The following is a 19,235-nucleotide window of genomic DNA, read 5'->3' as shown; positions in this document are numbered from 1 at the left end:
CGCCGCTCACCGGGGTCCCGCGGCGCTCGCAGGCCGCGCCGCCCCCTCGCCCTGCGACCCCGAGGCCCGTCTGACCCGCCGCCGCCCGGGGCCGCCCGGGGCGGTCCTGCGAGCCGGGGAGAAGGGAGAGGCGGCGGTGCCGAGCGCAGCGGGATGCTGAGCCGGGCCCGGCCTGCCGCATCTTCTGCCTCTCGCCCTTGCCCGGCCCCACCCGGCCCTGCCCGGGCAGCACGCACTTCTCTGGGGGCCCAGAATTCCCCGGACCCTGCCAGGCGCTCCCGCGGGCGGAGTGCAGGCTGCAGAACTGGAGGGCGTGCTGGGAAATTCCCTGGCCGCCCAGGCACCGGGAGAGTTAACTGAGCTGCCTGCACCCGCGCTGTAAACAAATCGTTTAAAATATCTGGAGTCAGTAAGTTAAGTGAAAGGGAGGAAACCTCTTCTGACAGGACCTGCAGTTTGGCCTACAGCGGGGGTCCCAGCATTCTCCAGCTGGCCGTCCCTGGAAACTAACCTTCTTTCTTTTTATTTCTTACTGGGAGAGGGGACAGGCCTCTGGGTGTAGACTGTTAACTTCTCGCCCCATCTCCTGTCTGGAGAGTGGCATATTGTCAGCTGGAAGGATGACAGAGTATCCTTGTGGCTGCTAAAAATCAGGTCCTTTTTATTATGACTTCCTTGATTGTTAAGAACAGTCCTCCCCCCTTCCCTTACTTTTACAAATGTGATGAGAAGCCCGTGCCTAGATCAGGACCATGGCCCTGTTTTTCCACCACAGCTGGCGGAAACCAGAACCCTCCCTCAGTTGCCTGACTTTCCTGTCCTCTTGGCCACAGCTCTGGGAGCCTCACTGAGGATTCCAGAGAATTCCTGGAGACAACGGTACAGAGCAGTGTGGTTATACTCCATCACTTGCACCAAACCCCCAATTCCCTGTGGTTCCGGAGGCCTTTCCCATACTCTCCCCTTTGTTCATTCTCAACAAGAAGGACCACTGACTGGAGCCACCAGAAATCTAGACCCTTGGAGAGAAGTCACAGGATCCCTCCATCAGTCCTCCTCACCTCCCTGACCTCTGAATGAGGATTAACCAACTAAGTCTGGACAACATGTGGAAGAAGAAAAGACCAATAAGAATTCTTACCTATCTGGGTTGGATTACAAAATGTTCAGCCCCCTTGTCTTCCCCCAGCTCTGAGATAGTCCTTCCTTTATTAGCATCCACAACTAATGTGCAAAATGCAAAACAATTAAGATAGAGTGAGTATCAACATAGTTTGAGAAAATGGAATTTTTATTTTACAAGCCGACAACTCTCAGCCCCTAAAATTCCTCCCTCATTAGTTGAAGGTAGTAACATGGCTACAAAAGAACAAAGAGAATGTGAATAGGGGAGAAAGTAGTGGTGTGAAGGGCTAACTTCCCAAATCCCAATCTACAGTGCATTTGAAGAGAAGAAAAAAAAAATCTGTCTTCCTAATATCTCCTTAGCATAAGCCTTGTTGGAAATGTTTGCTCTGGCAAAAGTGAGATGCCTGAGACATCCAGACAGCATTCCCAGGAACAAAGGAAGGGGGTGGAGGGTGGAGGAGAGTGAGAACAGCCCCTCTCTGGAAGAACTGCAAGTTCCCCTGCCTGAACAAGAAATGCATCCTGTCCCTGTGCTCAGGGCTGCAGCCTGGAAGCTTCTCCAGAAAGGAGACCTCCCACCCCTCACAGAGATCTGGCTTTCCTTCCCTTCCCACCACATCTGTTTATACAAAGAGGGGCTGCTGGAGAACAAACAGAACCATGTTTACTGGGAGTCCCATCCTGGGCTTGAAGCTTAAAGATACAGATTGGCCCTCACCACCACAGAGACTGATGATAAATAGATGGTCCCAGAAAAGGAAAGCGAGAAAGCGCTGGGGGGTATAGAGCTGGTGGAGTGGTTTACTCAAAAAAAGGCCTCTCCTCAAAAGTCACATAGTAATGGGTAGATTTATATTTGCATTTAAACACAGTGCCTCATGTTAATACATGAATGTACTTTGAGCCCAAAGCAATTTCAGTGTGGGTATTTATCTTTCTTCAGGAATAGCCCTTATTTTCTGTTTGGGGCCTGTAACATAGAGGAAGTTATGTTAATACATTTATTTCCAGTGTATATTTTTGTGTATAGTGTCCAGTTGGAGAATATGGTCTTTTTTTTTTTTTAATGTTTATTATTTTTGAGAGAGAGAGAGCATGAGCAGGGGAGGGGCAGAGAGAGAGGGAGACACAGAATCTGAAGCAGGCTCCAGGCTCTGAGCTGTCAGCACAGAGCCCAACGCGGGGCTCCAACTCACAAGCAGTGAGATCATGACCTGAGACGAAGTCAGACGTCCAACAGACTGAGCCATCCAGGCACCCCGAGAATATGGTCTTTTGAAGAAACCCAAATCATACCTGTAGGTAGCATTTTTACTAAGTTGTCATAGAAATAAATTAATAGCACTTGCAAGTAAGATGTAGAGCAGTTAATGAGAACCTTTATAGGGTGATCTTTTTATTATTTTTATTTACCTGGTGGATTAAGATGTTCCCATTATCTTCTAGACTCTAGATACACATACCAAAACAAGTGCTCAATCTAGCTGTCAAAACTTTAAATCCTTAATAAGAAGCAAAAAAGAGTTTGGACTTCCTGGGATTAGAATGCCAGAACTAAAAGGGAGGTTTTGGGGTTTTTGTTTTTGTTTTGTTTTGCAAAGGAGTAAGAGACTCCCTAAATTAAAAATAAGAACTGGTGTTTCCTATAAAGCAGATGTAGCTTCCATGCATACTAAAGACCTTCAGACTTGAGGGACTCCCTCCCCCCTTCCCTGGATAGATGCAGATAACACTACAGAGAGCTGAATGAAACCACCCAGCTCTGAAGAGCTGCTGGGGGAGTTAGCTAAGGGAGGAGCTATTGGCTCCCTGAGTCAGGGTTGGCTTTTTTGTAAGCTAGATCTATGAACAGAAAGGGCTGAGAAATGAACCCTGATCAGTCTTGAGGCAGGCCTACGAGTGCACCCAGCAAGGACCCCACTCACATTCCACCAACCTAGAACTGAAAGCCTCCAAAACGGACCCAGAAGCAAATCTGTGGCGTCTAACAAAGATCTCTCTTTGGGTACAAATTGAGAGAAGAGAAACTTTGCATGGCTATGTTAATTCATGTCTGATTCTGAAGATGTGGCTATGACTCAGAAGGTCACGATTGCGAGTGGCCAGGTGGAAATTTTCCTTGTATAATCCCCACCCTTCCCCCAGAAAATTATGCCTGGCTAAAAGCCAGCCGTGCAGGTGTTCCTGTTGGAAGGTCAGGGGAGCCCCCAACCCACCTCCTGCAGCATTGCTTGTCACTGTCACTGCACCTTCTCTCCAGTTCCAGCTAGGCTGCAGACGCATCACAGTCTGCTTCTCCTTCCAGAGGCTTCTTGAGTGTAACTGTATCTAGGGATCGCAGGATAAGCCCCCTAGGCTTTCTGCTTGCAAATTACATGCTAATATGTTGAGCCCCAGGACAGCTTGGGTTTTAATCCACTAGGAGTTCTAGTGCCTTTCCCTCTGTACTGGTATCTCAGAGTGGTTCTAACCTAGGATCTGAGGTGCCTTTCTTTTTCTATTTTTCTCATCGTTCACCAGGTCCTGAGCAGATGGTGTGGCTGTGCTGGCTGTCATCACTCCTCCTATGTTTCCATGGAAACATGGGGCATAGGGACCATCTCTGCCTTGGGCTCTCTGACAGTATCCTCTGGCAGAGAACTTCAGCACTGTGGCCCCTCCCCCTTGCCTGCTCACACCCTGGAGAGTTTGAGAAGGACTTGTGGCCCTAGTAGCCAGGGTTATTTCAGAGATTATCTAAGGACATGCTTCCCACAAGTGGCTGTGAACTGGCTGCAAAATGGAGGGGGAGGGGAAGGGGTGCCAATACCCTAGTTGCGTGGCACTTGTGTTGCAATGGTGGCAATATTTGGATTATCTGTCCCCTCAGCCGGATTCTATAATGACTGATTATTGCCCACATGTCAAAAGAGAAGCTCCTAAGTTTGCATCTGCTCATCAGGCAAGAGATACTTAATGAGTATAAGTATGTTACTAACATTCTACCTCCTCCAAGTGCATTCCATATGTGTGTGTGTGTGTGTGTGTGTGTGTGTGTGTATACTTTTTTTTTTTTTTTTTTACAAAACCAGGTTTTCCCTAAGGAATGTACGTACCTTCCTCAAACTTTCCAACATCCTCCTGCCTACATAATTCACTTATATAGCCACTGAGACATTAATTAGATTCAGAAGCCCATGGAAACAGCAGAGTTGGGCAGGGTCAGAGGCCAGGCAGGGCAGAGAAAAGAGCGGGGAAAATGACCCCTTGGGAGAGGGGTAAGGAAGCAGAGGGAAATTTTTCATGCCACTCAAGTACCAAACAAGACAAAGATAATTTCAAAATGTGGTCAACTACCATAACATTGTTTAGAGAATTAAAGTATTGTCCAATTAAAGAGATCTTTAAGAAAAAGCTGATTTGGTGTAAGAATTCCATGCAAACGTCTTTAGTGGTAGTTGCTTCTTATATAGCTGATACAAAAGACTAGTTAGTATGTGAAGCTGACCACGTTTTAAAAAAGAAAAGAGACAAAGCAGGCATATCTACTGAAAATTAAAATACTGGCAAAAAAGGCATAGGATAGTCATAAAAGTAGATCAGAAAAGTATTTCTTATCACAGATCATGTATTTTGTGCCATCCTGACCTACTTGGGGGATAATCCCATTATTTGTGATAGGAGAATCCCTTGGTGCTGGTAACAAGGACCAACCATCCTGACTTAAAATTAATATCCCCACTGGCTCTTTGTTGTGCTTCTGCAAGGTGTGCAATGGCCATCGTGCAAGATTCAAAGACTCTTAATCTGTTGAGAAGAGAAGATGACTAATCGTAATGATAGCAAACATTTCTATATTATAATATTTCTATATTATAACTGAGTACTGTTCTAAGTGGCAACTCCATTTATTCCTCCTAAAACCACATGAGGTGTGTTACCATTGCTTTTATTTTACAGGGGAGTAAACTTAAGAAGCAGATAAGCATCCCAAACCAGAGCATAAAAGAGAGGGGATTAGATTTAAGCAGGCACAACACTATACCACTATACTATACTAACTTCTATAGTATACACTAACTTCTATACTTACATACTTATATATACTTATATACTAACTTCTATAGTATACACTATACTAACTTCTGCCTTAATTGTCTATAGCATTGAAGTATTCCCATGCCTGTAGGTGCTTAAATAATAAATGTAATACAAATCTACTCAGAAGGTGAGAGCACTCTACCTCTCCCCATGCAATATTCCTTCCCCTAGTTTTTGACCTCTGAGTTCTGCCGTACCACACCTGGAGTAAGACACGCATCCTCTCAAGTCTCAGTGCCCTCCTTTGCCACGTGAGAGGCTGAGTTGGACATTTTTTGTCTTTGTCATTTTTTGTCTCTGACAGCTCTAAAATGTTAGAATTCTGTTTTCAGTGGTTCCTCCTGAGCACTGTCAGACAGGAATCCCTGGAGTACATCAGGAAAGCCATAAATCTTTTTTGTTTAAAGGTAGGACCTCCTCCTTGGCTTAAACAAATCTCAAGGTGTTGGTCTGTTCCAAACAGGAGTGCTTGCTGTTCTGTTAACAGACAGCAAGACCAGCATGTCCAAGAGGAAGAGACTTGGTTTAGGTCTGGGGGGAAATGTGAGAAAGAACTCATAACATGACTTTAGGTGCCAGACTCTTTTCTCTATAGCACCAGAAAGTATTCAAGCATGGGGCTGATTGTCCCCATGAAGACCCTGGAGGACACTGAGGTTGCAAATGGACCAACTATGGCTCACAGCCTGAAGACAGAAAAATTTCAAAATTATGTGTTGATGGGTTAAATATTGACATGCACAAAGGGCAGCAGTATAAGATCCTCACAAGGTCTTTCAGGTAGTGGCATCTCCAGTAGCTCAAAAGTCTAGCAAAAGTCCTCCATCCAGAAAAAAACGAAATAGAGAGCAGAGTCTACCTCATCAGGATACAGACAATGGTTGCCTCTCCAGTATGTATCCTCCTCTTATTTACTAACAAAACCTAAGTTTGGTTTGGGGAAGTACTAAGCCCAACTGAAAGAACTATATTTTCTTGGCTCTACTACAGCAAGAACTAAGCATATAACAGTTTGGGCCAATGAGACATAAGTTCAAGTTCACTGGAATTTCTTAGAAAGTTTTGCTTTCCTGAAATAGGCACCATTTCTTCCTCTAGGTCACTTGCTTCTTGTCTAGAATGTACTTGAAGGCCTGAGGCGGAGCAGCCATCCTGAACGTAAAGGGCAACAACCACAAACTAGAGTTGGCAGATCTGAAGTTAAAAGGAGGTTACACCCTTGATGGTTTCTTCACACAGTTATACCATCTTTGAACCACCTACCTGTCTCTGGACTTTTGGGGACAAAGTAAGACTCTCTGGCTGAGCCACTGTAGTCATTTTATTTTATCATTATAGCTAACCGATGGAGAAGTCATGGTCTCTCCAGTGTGTCCAACACTCTGCCCATAAATTCAGGTCTTCCAGATGTCTCATACTATGTGCCTCAGCAGGGACAGCACTGCAAGAGGATGAACTGCGATTTGGAGAAGGCTACATGTGCCTTCTTAAGTATAATCTTGCCAGAATCTTCTGGGTTCACTCCAAGTGTAAGAAACTATGCTCAATTGTCTGAAGATCGATTAATCTGGCTTCAGCATTTTTTTAATATTCCATATTAATGATTGTTTATTTTCATGTTATTTATTAACTTAGTTAAGTTAGTGTTACATCCTCACAGGGATACTAGAAAATCTCATTTCTGGAAAACAGTGTATGAATAATAATACTCAGCCTTTCTTGTGTCCTTGTCACATACATAAAAATATGCATGCTTCAGACTCAGTCATTGTTTCTACCAATAAACTAATTACCACTGTATGAAGCTGATTTACTTCAGAAGGAGTTTAGCAAAACAACTAATTAAGTACAGTATTTTGAAATATAAACTGCATTACAAGGTTACAACCCCATAATAAAATTGCAGAAGCTTGAAATTTGGAAGAAACCATAGAGGCTCTCTCTAGCCAACCTTCTACCCCGTGCAGGAATTCCTTCCAGATCAGCCCTGGTATGTTCAGCCTACACATGAACATTTCTAATGATAGGTAACTCACTCTCTTGAAAGGCTTTCTATTCCATTTTAAAAGAGCTCAGCTCTGACGGGAGCAACATTCTTCATTATATTTATGAATCCCAAATTGATTTCCCCGTAACTTTCTAGCACATTACTAACTTGCAGTAAGTACTCAATTAGAGCTCAGATTCACTGAATTCCTTCTCTTTGTGCTCCATATGCTGAGACTTGTGGGCTCACATAATTTTTTTGGCACCTTTGCAACAGGGAGTTCCCTATCCAGTTGGGAATACTGTACAGAGAAGGAGAGCCAGTCTCTTAAAAGCAGCACGTGGACAGGGGAATGAGAAAAACCCCACCTTCTTCCACCCGATCATCGGTTTCCTGGAAAAAGGAGCTTCAAAAAGAACTTGAACTGGCCACAAGAAGGAAAATGCCTGTCACAAGACAGGGGGGCAGGAAACTCCTCAAAAGAAAGATACCTCCCTGCTGGGTCTCAAAGAAGAAGTTGCACTTTGGGAGGTAGAAAATGGGAGCCCAAGATCATAGGAGGAAGATGACAGTGAGGACAGGAAGGAGCCCTGATTAAAGCTATGAGTCTAAGGGTCAGGCTCACCCTTAAATAAAGACAGCAGCTCCTTCAAGGGATGGTTCCCACTGCTTTTCCAAAGCTCCAACTCTTCCTGTGATGCTTATTATAATTCTATATACTTAGCACAGACAGTTACATTTTTATGAATGTAGCATTACTTTCTGTCACTCTCTAGACAACAATATGAGGTTTATTGCAACATAAAGGGAGATTCATCCTCTTGGTCCTGAGTGAGCGTCAGCCCAGATCCCCATGCTGTCATCCCTATCATCCTCCTCTAAAGAATACAACCCCAAGTCAAGGATGAAGTCACTGGCGATACTTACCCAAGCCCAGGCCTTGGGCTCAGGCTCCATGGTCACATAAGTCCTTTCAGATATTTATTTACTGAACAAAATTATTGAATACCTAGTACATGCCAATCAGTGGGTTAAGAAATAAGAAAAGAGGGGGAGAAGTTAAAAAAAAGTTGCAAAGCCCACAGTCTAGACAATAATGCACATACACCTTCATTCACTTACTCATTCTTGAATTGAACAAATATTTATTGAGCCAGTTACGTGCTCAGAACTATGCTAGGCACTCAGGTTGCCACCCTAAGTGAAACAGACATGGTCTCACTGATTATCTTATAACATTGATTAGTGCTATGATGAGAGAAGTTTAGGTACTCAGGAAGAACTTTCTAGAAAGAATGACTGAGTTGTATTCCAAGTCCTGAATGGGCTTCTCCAGAATAAGGTGGGTGGGAAAGGATGAAAGAGAAGAACAACCTCTGTATGCCATTCTGTGTTACCTGCTATGACAGAGGTGTGTCTTCAAAGCTATCAGAACAAGAGCAGATGAGTGACAACTTCTGCCTGAGGCACTCTTAACGGGCTTAATACAGAAAAGAACATGTAGGTTGGATCTAAAAGAATGAAAGCCAAAGTAGGGTAGGTGGTAGTGATGGAAGAGCATTCCAGGCAGAAGGAAAAGCACACAACTGAGCACAAAGACAAAAAGCATGTCATTTTCCAATGACAGAGAAGGTTCTGTGTGGTCAAAGCCTTGCCTTGGGATGGGGGGTTTTGGCAATCAGTGGGTCATGTTCATTTGGGAGCAGAAGCAGAATGAAGGGAGAAGGGAAAAGGGAAAAGGAGGCAAGGACAGGGCAAGAGACTGGAGCCAGGTGGTAAAAAAAAAAAAAAAAAAAAAACCTGTTTTGCCGTTGTGAAAACATCTTAAGTGAGCAGGAAACGAACATCAGAGATTCAGTAAAGCAGCAAGTGAACAGCAGCTGCCAAACCCAGGGGGACAACTAAGAGCTGAAAAGAGGAAATGGTTTCTGAGAAACCAGAGAAAGTATTTCACAAAGCACTCAGCCCAGAGGTTTTTCTTTTTTGTTGTTGTAAAATCAAGCAACACTATAAACCCTTTCCCTCAGCACAGGGCTAACCACATCATTTGCAGAGCCCAGAGCAAAATGAAAATGTTGAGCCCCTTGTGCATAAATTAGTAAGAATTTCAAATAATGACAAGCACAGGACCCTTCTAAGTGTGGGGTCCTGTGTGGCTGTCTGGGTCACATTCACGAAGCTGGGGCTGCCAAAGTACTTTTATGCTATGAGGCACCTTTTCACTAATTGGGTAGGTGGATGCTGGCTCCTTGAGGCCTGTTGCAAGACTGGCTGAGCAGCACACCTAGAGCCCAGCATTTGCACTCATTCAGTCTGCACCGTGCTAGTCTCCAGCACTTGAGTTCATTCCAAAATGAAAAGGTTCTTTTTCTTTTTGTCCTGATAGTATTGAAAATATGCACAAAAGAAGATAATGCAAGCCATGCACAGCTGTATGTGGCAGGGGAAAACATTAAACTAGAAGTACTTTCATTCTTTCTCTCCCCTTTATAACAGTAAGTCCTCAAAAAAACTTTTGTTTGCTAAGCTAGGTGATGATAGAGATGTAGGAGAAGGAAACAGGGAAGGGGAAAATTTTTATGCAAAATAAAACAAAAAATAACAGGAGTACAGGAAGAAAAGAATAACTCAGCTAGAAGAGAAAGGGAAAGGAGTAGAAATTTGGGGAAAGAGAAATATCTAAATGGGATTTCAGAAAGTTTTGGAATATGATGTAATTGCATTCTCCAGCATCCTAATGAGCCTTAAATAAGTAAAAAAAAAAAACAAAAGCAAAAACTGCATTGTTCATTGAAATTTAGGAGAGAGAGAGAGAGAGAGGTGTGAGTGTGTGTGTGTGTGTGTGTGTGTGTGTGTGTGTGTGTATGTGTTGGGGGAGGTGGTTTTCACACAGCTGCAGATTAGAATTATCTGGGGGGAAAATTCCAATGGCCTGTCCCATCCCAAGACAGTGTGAAGATTAACTGGTGTGAAGTAGTCGGGAGAGTCCCTGACTCAGGGGAAGCTATCACACAACTGGTCAGGATAAGGTGTCTCTTTTGGCTCTAGTCCAGGTCTTTTTCTCTAGCGACCCTCTCATTTCCATTGGTCCATTTGTCTTTCCTTGGGTCAGATCCGCACTTTAACTACTATTGCTTTATAAAAGACTCTGATGGCTGATAGAGCCAGTTACTCCCACCTTGTTCTTCTTTAGGATAATCTTCAGGGCGTGTGGTTGGCATAGTTGGAAGAGCATGAAGCTCTTGATCTTGGGGTCATGAGTTTGAGCCCCACACTGGGTGTAGAGATTACCTAAATAAATAAAAACTTAAAAAAGATAATCTTCTATTCCTAGCCCTTTGTTTTTCAGTAATATTTTGGAATCAGCTTGTCAGGTTACACACAACACACACACACACACACACATTCACACTCACCCACAGAAAAAAAACATATTAGCATTTTGACAGAAATACTTTTGAATATGTAGATCAGTTTGGGGAGAACTAATATTCCAACAATGATTCATCTTCTATATCTGAACATGCTATGTCCCTCTGTTTATTTAGATTTCCCTTTACTTACATTAATTTTTCACATCCTTCTGTAGAGATCATGCATATCACTTGTTAGGCTTTTATTTTCTCTAAATGTCTGGTTAAGCTAATTTATTCACTCTAATAATTTTTCTGTAGTTTTATTATTTCCAATGTAGTTTTATTATTTCAAATGTACACAATAATTCAACAATATCATCATGTGAATGATGGCTGTTTTCTTCCCCTGTCTGCAATCCTGACACCTTAACTTATCAGCTAGAACTTTACATACAATGTTGAGTAGAAGAAGTAATGATGGGCACTCTTGTCCTATTCTGGTTTCAAAACTCAGGATTCTTTGTAGACCTTTCATTAGATTAAGGAATTTGCTTTCTGCTCCTAATTAGTTAACTTCATAGATACTTTTTGTTTGTTTATTTGTTTATTGAAATCATGAATTGATGCTGCATTTTATTTTTGTAAGTTTATTTATTTTGAGAAAGAGAGAGAGAGAGAGAGAGAATATGGGAGGAGCAGAGAAAGAGGAGTAGAGAGAGAATCCCAAGCAGGTTCTGCATTGTCAGTGCCCACCCCGAAGCAGGGCTTGAACTCATGAACCGTGAGATCATGACCTGAGCAGAAAACAAGAGTTGGATGCTTAATTAATTGAACCACCCAGGCACCCCTAATTGTTCATGTTTTCTAATTACGTTGTTCAAAGCTATTTATCCTTACTGATATTTTGTCTGTTTTCATTTCTAAGAGACATGTTAACATTTTCCACTATAATTAGGAATTTACGTATTCTTCTAATCCCATTTTGTGCTATATATTTTGAGGTCATGTTATTAGGTACGTAAAAATTTAGAATAGTTATATTATACTGGTAAATGAACCTTGTTAAAAAGATGGCATGTTCCCCTTAATCTCTAATGATGATTTTTGCTTTTAAATCTACTTTGCCTAATATAAATATAACTGCATTTAGTTTCCGTGAGTTAGTGTTTCTTTAGAAAAAATATTTTTCCACTCTACCATTTTTAATCTTTCTTTATGTTTTAGATGAATCTCTTGTAAATAGCACATAGCTGTTTTTTTTTTTTTGTTTGTTTGTTTTCAGCACAGTTTGACAAAATTTGATTTTTTGGGTTTTTAATACATTTACATTTAATATAATTACATTTGTATTGAAGTTTAAATCTACTATCTGGCAAGAAGCTTTCTAATTGTTTTGATTGTTCTGTTTCTTTTACTTTTTTGTATTATCTTCATTTGAATTATCTGAATACATTTTTATTATTCTTTTTTCTTCTCTATTAATTTAGAAGTTATGTTTTTCTTTTTTTAGTATTCTTTAATGCTTGCATTTGATAGCAAAATATGCATCTTTGATTTATTAAAGTCTAATATTTGTTTTTATCTTCATCCATGAAAATACAAGTATCTTAGAACACTTTAAGTCTATTTAGCCCTCTCCTAACTTTTGTAACATTGTTATCATATATTTAGTTCTGTTTTACATACTCCAAAACATTATTATCTTAACACTGAATTTTTATTAGCATTATGCTTGTCCTTCATTCCTTCTTGCACATAATGATCCATTTAGGATCATTTTCTTGTTTAAAGAATATCCTTTAGTCTTTATTGTGTTTCTACCAGTGATAAATGCTCTCAGTTTATTTTGTCTGAAAATATCTATTCTACCTATATTATAATTATTATTATTATTTTGAGTTTTTCAACTTCGCTGAGGTTTAATTGACAAAAAATTTTAAGATATTTCAAGTGTACAACATGATGACGTGATATACATACACATTGTTAAAGAATTTCCCCCATTGAGTTAATTAACATATCTATCATCTCACATATTTACCTTTTTGTGTGTGCCTATGAGAATGTCTAAAATCTACTCTCAGCAAATATCAACTATTTATCAGTGTTATCAACAATATTTACCATGTTATACATCAAATCATCTGACCTTATTCCTCTTATAACTGAAAGTTTGTATGCTTTTACCAAACTCCTCCTCTTTCCCCTACTTCCTAAACCCAGGGAACTACTTTTCTATTACCCATTTCTATGGAGTTTTTTGTTTATTTTCTACATATAAGTGACATCAAGCACTATTTGTCTTTATCTTATTTCACTTAGCATATGCCTTTCATGTTTACCTATTTTACTACAAATGACAGAATTTCCTTCTTTTTTTAGTATTTATTTTTGAGAGAGAGAGAGTGAGCAGGGGAGGGGCAGAGTGAGGGAGAGAGAATCCAAGCAGATTCTGTGCTGTCAGTGCAGGGCATGAACTCATGAACTGAGATCATAATCTGAGTTCAAATCAAGAATTGGACACTTAACTGACTGAGCCACCCAGTCAGGCACCCTGAATTTCCTTCTTTTTTAAGTCTGAATAATATTCCATTGTATGCATATATCACATTTTCTTGATCCATTCATCTTTTGGTAGACATGATTGTTTTCATACCTTGGCTGTTGTGAATAATATGGGAATACAGATATCTCTTTGAGATAATGGTTTCATTTCCTTTGGATATATAGCCAGAAATGGGATTGCTGGATCATATGGTAGTTCTACTTTTAATTTCTGAAGACCTCCATACTGTTTTCCATAATGGATAATACCAGTTTATATTCCCACCAACAGCTTATAGGATCCCTATTCTACCTATCTTTACGAGCATTTGTTATCTCTTGTCTTTTTGATAACAGCCATCCTATGGAGTTGTATGAGTTCTTTCTCTTTTTTTGGATATGCTCTTATTGGAAATATGGTTTGCAAATATTTTCTTACCTTTGAAATATTGCCTTTCCGTTTTGATGATAGGTTTCTTTGTTGAGCAAAAGCTTTTTAGTTTGATGTGGTCCCACTTGTTCATTTTTGCTTTTGTTGCTTTTGCTTTTGGTGCCAAATCCAAAAAATCATTGTCAAAAAGTGCACTCTCTATGTTTTATTCTAGGAGTTCTACAGTTTCAGATCTTATGTTCATGTTTTTAATAAATTTTGAGCTGATTTTTGCATATGGTGTAAGATAAGGGTCCAGTTTCATTCTTTTGAAATGGCTATCCAGTTTTCCCAATACCATTTATTAAAGAGACTATCTTTTCCCCATTATATATTCTTGGCTCTTTTGTCAAAAATTAAATGACTACATGCGTGGGTTTATTTCTGGGCTCTCTATTCTACTCTATTGATCTATGTGTCTGTGTTTATACCAATACCATTGTTTTGATAACTAAAACTTTGAAATATAGTTGAAATCAGCAAGTGTGATGCTTCTAACTTTGTTCTTTCTCAAGATTGCTCTGGCTATTTGGGGTCTTTTGTGGTTACATACAAATTTTAGGACTGTTTTTTCTATGTCTATGAAAAATATCATTGGAATTCTTATAGATATTGTGTTGAATCTACAGAACCCTTTAAATACTATGAACATTTTAACAGTATTAATTCTGCAAGTCCATGAGCACAAAATCTTTCCACTTATTAGTGTCTACTTCAATTTATCTCATCAGTGTTATGTGCTTTTTCAGTGTACAGATTTTTCATCTCTTTGGTTAAATTTATTCACAAGTATTGCAGGTTTTTTTTTATATATATAAAATATAAGAAGATTAGTTAATGAAGGTTATGGAACACAACAAAATTATTAAAGAAACTCCCAACAAAACTATGATAAACTATATACTGGTGTTCCTAATAATTCTCTAAAGCATACACAGATACTAATTACCAATCATTGACTAACTTGTAATCTTTCCACATTAGCATCATTTATTTTTCATACTTCAGTCACTAAACAAATATTTATTAAGTGCCTACAATGTGATATTTTATTCTTTTGATGCTACTGTAAATAGGATTGCTTTCTTTTTTAAATGTTTTTATTTATTTTTTAGAAAGAGAGAGACAGAGTGCAAGCAGGGAAGGGCAGAGAGAGGGAAACACAGAATCTGAAGCAGGCTCCAGGATCTGAGTTGTCAGCACAGAGCCTGATGTGGGGCTCAAACCCATGAACCATGAGATCATGACCTGAGCCGAAGTTGGACACTTAACCAACTGAGCCACCCAGGCAGTCCAGAATTGTTTTCTTAATCTCTCTATCTGATAGACTATTGTAAGTGTACAGAAACATAACTGATTTTGTATGTTAATTTTGTATCCTGCAACTTTACTAAATTCATTATTAGTTATAACAGTTTTTTGGTGGAGTCTTTAAGATTTTCTACATATAAGATCATGTCATCTGCAAACAGAAATGATTTTACATCTTTTTTAATTTGTATGCCTTTCTTTCTTTTTCTTGCCTAACTGTTGTGGCCAGCACTTCTAGAAAAGTGGTGAGAGTGGGCATCCTTGTCTTCTTCTTGATGTTAGAGGAAAAACTTTCAGCATTTCACCATTGTGATGCTATGGGCTTCTCATATATGGCCTTTATTATTTTTAGGTACATTCCCACTATAACCAGTTTGTTGAGAGTTTTTATCATGAAAAGATGTTGGATTTTGTCAAATGATTTTTTTACATCTATTGGGATAATGATATGATTTTTATCCTTCATATTATTAATATGGTTATCACACTGATTTGTGACTTGCATCCTGGGAATAAATTCTCACTTGACCATGGTATGATCTTGTTAGTGTGCCTGCATTTGGTTTGCTAACACTTTGTTGAGAATTTTTGAATCTGTACTCATCAGGGATATTGGTCTATAATTTTCTTGTAGTGTCCTCGTCTGGCTTTGGTATCAGCATAATGCTGGCCTCATAAAATGAGTTTAAAAGTGTTCCTTCCTCTTCTATTTTTTGGAAGAATTTGAGAAGGATTGGTATTAAATCTTCAAGTGTTTGGTATAATCCACCAGTGAAGACTGAGCTAGTTTTTCTTCGTTGGGAGATTTTTGATTACTAGTAATTCGTCTATTCAGATCTTCTGTTTATTCATGATTCAATCTTGTTAGGTTGTACATTTCTAGGAATTTGTACATTTCTTCAACGTTATCTAATTTGTTGGCATATAATTGTACATATGTCTCTTACAATCATTTGTATTAAATGGTATTCATTATAATGTTTCCGGTTTCCTTTATAGTTTATTTGAGTCCTCTCTCTTTTTCTTGGTAAGTCTAGCTAAAGTTTTGTCTGTTTTGCTTATCTTTTAAAAAAACACAGTTCTTACTTTCGTCATTCTTTTCTATTCTCTTTTTGGTCTCCATCATTTATTGCCATTCTTTGTTATTTCTGTCATTCTACTGACTTTGGGTTCTATTTGTTTTCCTTTTACTAGTTCCTTGTGGTATAAAGTTAGGTTGTTTATTTGAGATCTTTCATCTTCTCAATGTATTTTTCTCAATTGCTGCATCTCATCAGTTTTGGTATGTTGTATTTCAATTTTATTTGCCTCAAGATATCTTTTAATTTCCCTTTTTATTTCTTCTTTGACCCACTGGTTGTTTTGTAGCATGTGTTACTCTCCACATATATGTGAATTTTCCAGCTTTCTTCTTGTTTTGATTGATTTCTAGTTTCATACCATTGGGGTTGGAAAAGATCCTTGGTACTTCCAATCTCCTTAAATTTATTTAAGACTTGTTTTGTGGCTTCACAATTGATCTATCCTGGGGAATGTTCCAAGTGTACTTGAGAAAAATATATATTCTGTTGCTGTTTGATAAAATGTTCTATAAATGTCTGTTAGGTCCACCCGATCCAATGTGTAGCTTCAATCAGATTTTTCCATATTGATTTTCTGTCCCGATGATTTATCCATTGTTGAAAGAGTAGTATTGAAGTCTTGTGCTATTATTGTATTGTCTTTCCTCCTTTAAAATCTACCAATATTTGTTTTATATACTTAGATGTTTCTATGTTAGGTACATAAATATCCACTGTTACATCATCCTGATGAGTCAACCCCTCTATCATTATATAACGATCTTCCTTGTCTCTTGTCACTTTTTGGCTTAAAGTCTATTGTGTCTGACATAAGTATAGCTATCCCTATTTTCTTTTTATTATTATTTGCATGGAATACCTTTTCTCATACCTTTATTTCAGTTCATTTAGTCCTTAAAGCTAAAGTAAGCCTCTAATAGATAGCATATAGCTGGGTCTTTTTTTGTAAATCCATTCGGCCACTGTATATCTTTTTTTCCCACTCTACATCTTTTGACTGAAGAATTTAGTTCATTTACATTTGAAGTAATTGTTGGTAAGTTTGGACTTACTCTTGCCTTTTATTATTTTCTGGTTTCAAAATGTCTGTTCCTTTATTCCTTTCTTGCTCTCCATCTTTGTGACTCAATGATTTTCTGTAGTGCTATGCTTTGACTCCTTTCTCTTTATGTTTTGTGAATGTACTATAGGCTTTTGCTTTGAGGTTACCATGATGCTCACATAAAACATATTTATGCAGTCTACTTTAAGCTGATAATAGCTTCACTTTGAATGCAAACAAAAGCTCTACATTTTCAACCTCTCCTCCCCCTCATTTTACATATTTGATAACACAATTTATATCTTTTTACATTGTATATCCATTAATAAATTACTGTAGTTACAGGTATCTTTAATACTTTTGCATTTTAATCTTCAGAGTAGAGTTATAAGTGATTTACCCACCACCATTACAACATTAGAGTACTCTCAATTTAACTGTATGTTTCTTTACTAGTGAGTTTTATACTTTCTTAAGTTTTTCTGTTACTATTTAGTGCCCTTCCATTTCAGCTTCAAGAACTCCATTGAACATTTCTTGTAGTACCAATCTAGTGATGGTGAACTCCTTCAGCTTCTGTTTGCCTGAAAAAACTCTTTATCTCTCCTTTAATTCTGAGGAACAACTTTGCTGGGTAGAGTATTTTTGGTTGACAGTGTTTTCCTTTCAGCACTTGAATATATCCTCCTACTTCCATCTGGCCTCCAGGATTTCTGCTGAAAAATCTGCTTATAGTTTTATGGGGGTTCCCTTGTATGTAACAAGTTGTTTTTTCTTACTGTTTTTAAGATGTTCTCCTTATCTCTAACTTTTGCCACTTTATTTATAATGTGTTAGTGAAAAAAGATTTTTTTAATTCATTTTGTTTTGTACTGCTTAGGTTTCCTTTATCCGGATATCTGTTTCTTTCCTCAGGCTGGGAAAGTTTTCAGCCATTATTTCTTTGACTAAACTTCCTGATCCATTCTCTTTCTGCCCTTCTTCTGAAACCTCTATAATGTGTATATATATTTTTCATGGTTTCCTATGCATCCTTTAAGCTATCTTCAATACTTTTCATTCTTTTTTCATTTTGGTCTTTTGAATTCTACTGTCTGTTTTCATGCTCTCTTATCTTTTCTTCTACATAATCTTGTTTGTTGTTGAACTCCTTTATTGATTTTTTTCAGCTCAGTTATTGTATTCTTTAGCAATGTGATTTCTGTTTGGTAATTGTTTATATTTTCTGTTTCTTTGTTGAAATTCTCACTTTGTTCATACATTGTTTTCCTGACCTCAGACAGTATCTTTTACTATTATTTTCAACTCTCTGTTGGGTAAATCACTTATCTCCACTTCAGTAAATCTACTTCTGGGGATTTGCTTAGAGTCTTAAAAAGTTGGGGTACTAAAAGTAGGGTTCAAACCTTCACTCCTTACCTTCATCTTTTGTTTGAAGAACTTTCCTCTATTAATTTTTCTTGATCTTTTATGTTGGTTTTGGTCATTAGATAAAACCATCTCTCCCAGCCTTGGCAGAGTAGTCTTTTTAGAAGATCAAACTTGTCAATCAGCCTGGCCTGAGCTCCTGGTTGATTTTCAAACCTTTGTAATCATCCAAGATGCTTTCTATATTCTAAGTGATTCTCTGTATTTGAGGGTGTACCAAGACCTGTCAGTGCATTAAAGGAAGAATTGTATTCAGCACCTAGATGCAGTATAATTGGATGCCAGGCCCTCAAACAGCATCTGGAATGGTGCTTCTATCAGCCACTTTTGCACAGGGCCCAGGTATATAACTGCAGTGGGGTGTCTTTGAGGCTTGTGAATGGAAGCCTAGTTGCCTATCAAAGCTGGGTGATCTGGGGAGTCATCCCTTAGGTAGCAGTGCAAAAGCTGGATGCAAATGTGAGTGTAAACTCCTTCCAGGGAGATACTGGCAAGTTGGAGCATACTAGAAAGACAGAGCAAAAGGGACATGTCTGCTGGTTCCTCTAGTTTCAAGAACAGATCACAACCAGCCTCAAGTTGTATGCTGAATTAGAAATATGATCCTGAGTCAACAGCTTTCAAAGTTTGCATATAGACCCCTTCAGAGAGACTGGAAGATGGATGATTTTTCCTGCTCCTTCTGTACTGAGTCTGAGGGGGATAGCACAGTAAGTGCTTGCATGCCCATTAATAACTGCTTCTTTGTTTGCTACTGTCTTGTGGGTATCTTGAACACAAGGCCCATTGGTTTTCAGATCTAGGTGCTTTGTGGGTCCATCCTTCAAGTGGGAGTCTTAAAAAGTTG

At 39.0% G+C, this 19,235-nt stretch overlaps 1 protein-coding gene across 6 annotated transcripts in view; it reads right to left on the bottom strand.

Moving 5' to 3' along the window:
* The window catches only part of AFF3 (ALF transcription elongation factor 3), a 565,834-nt gene that overhangs the window by 524,414 nt on the left and 22,185 nt on the right, over window positions 1-19,235 (bottom strand). The gene's annotated exons all lie outside the window — the stretch shown is intronic.

The sequence above is a fragment of the Panthera uncia genome, assembly GCF_023721935.1.
Source record: "Panthera uncia isolate 11264 chromosome A3 unlocalized genomic scaffold, Puncia_PCG_1.0 HiC_scaffold_11, whole genome shotgun sequence".
NCBI classification, from domain to species: Eukaryota; Metazoa; Chordata; class Mammalia; order Carnivora; family Felidae; genus Panthera; species Panthera uncia.
The sequence above is the reverse complement of the archived record's forward strand: the minus strand, read 5'-3'. Positions and strand labels throughout refer to the sequence as shown.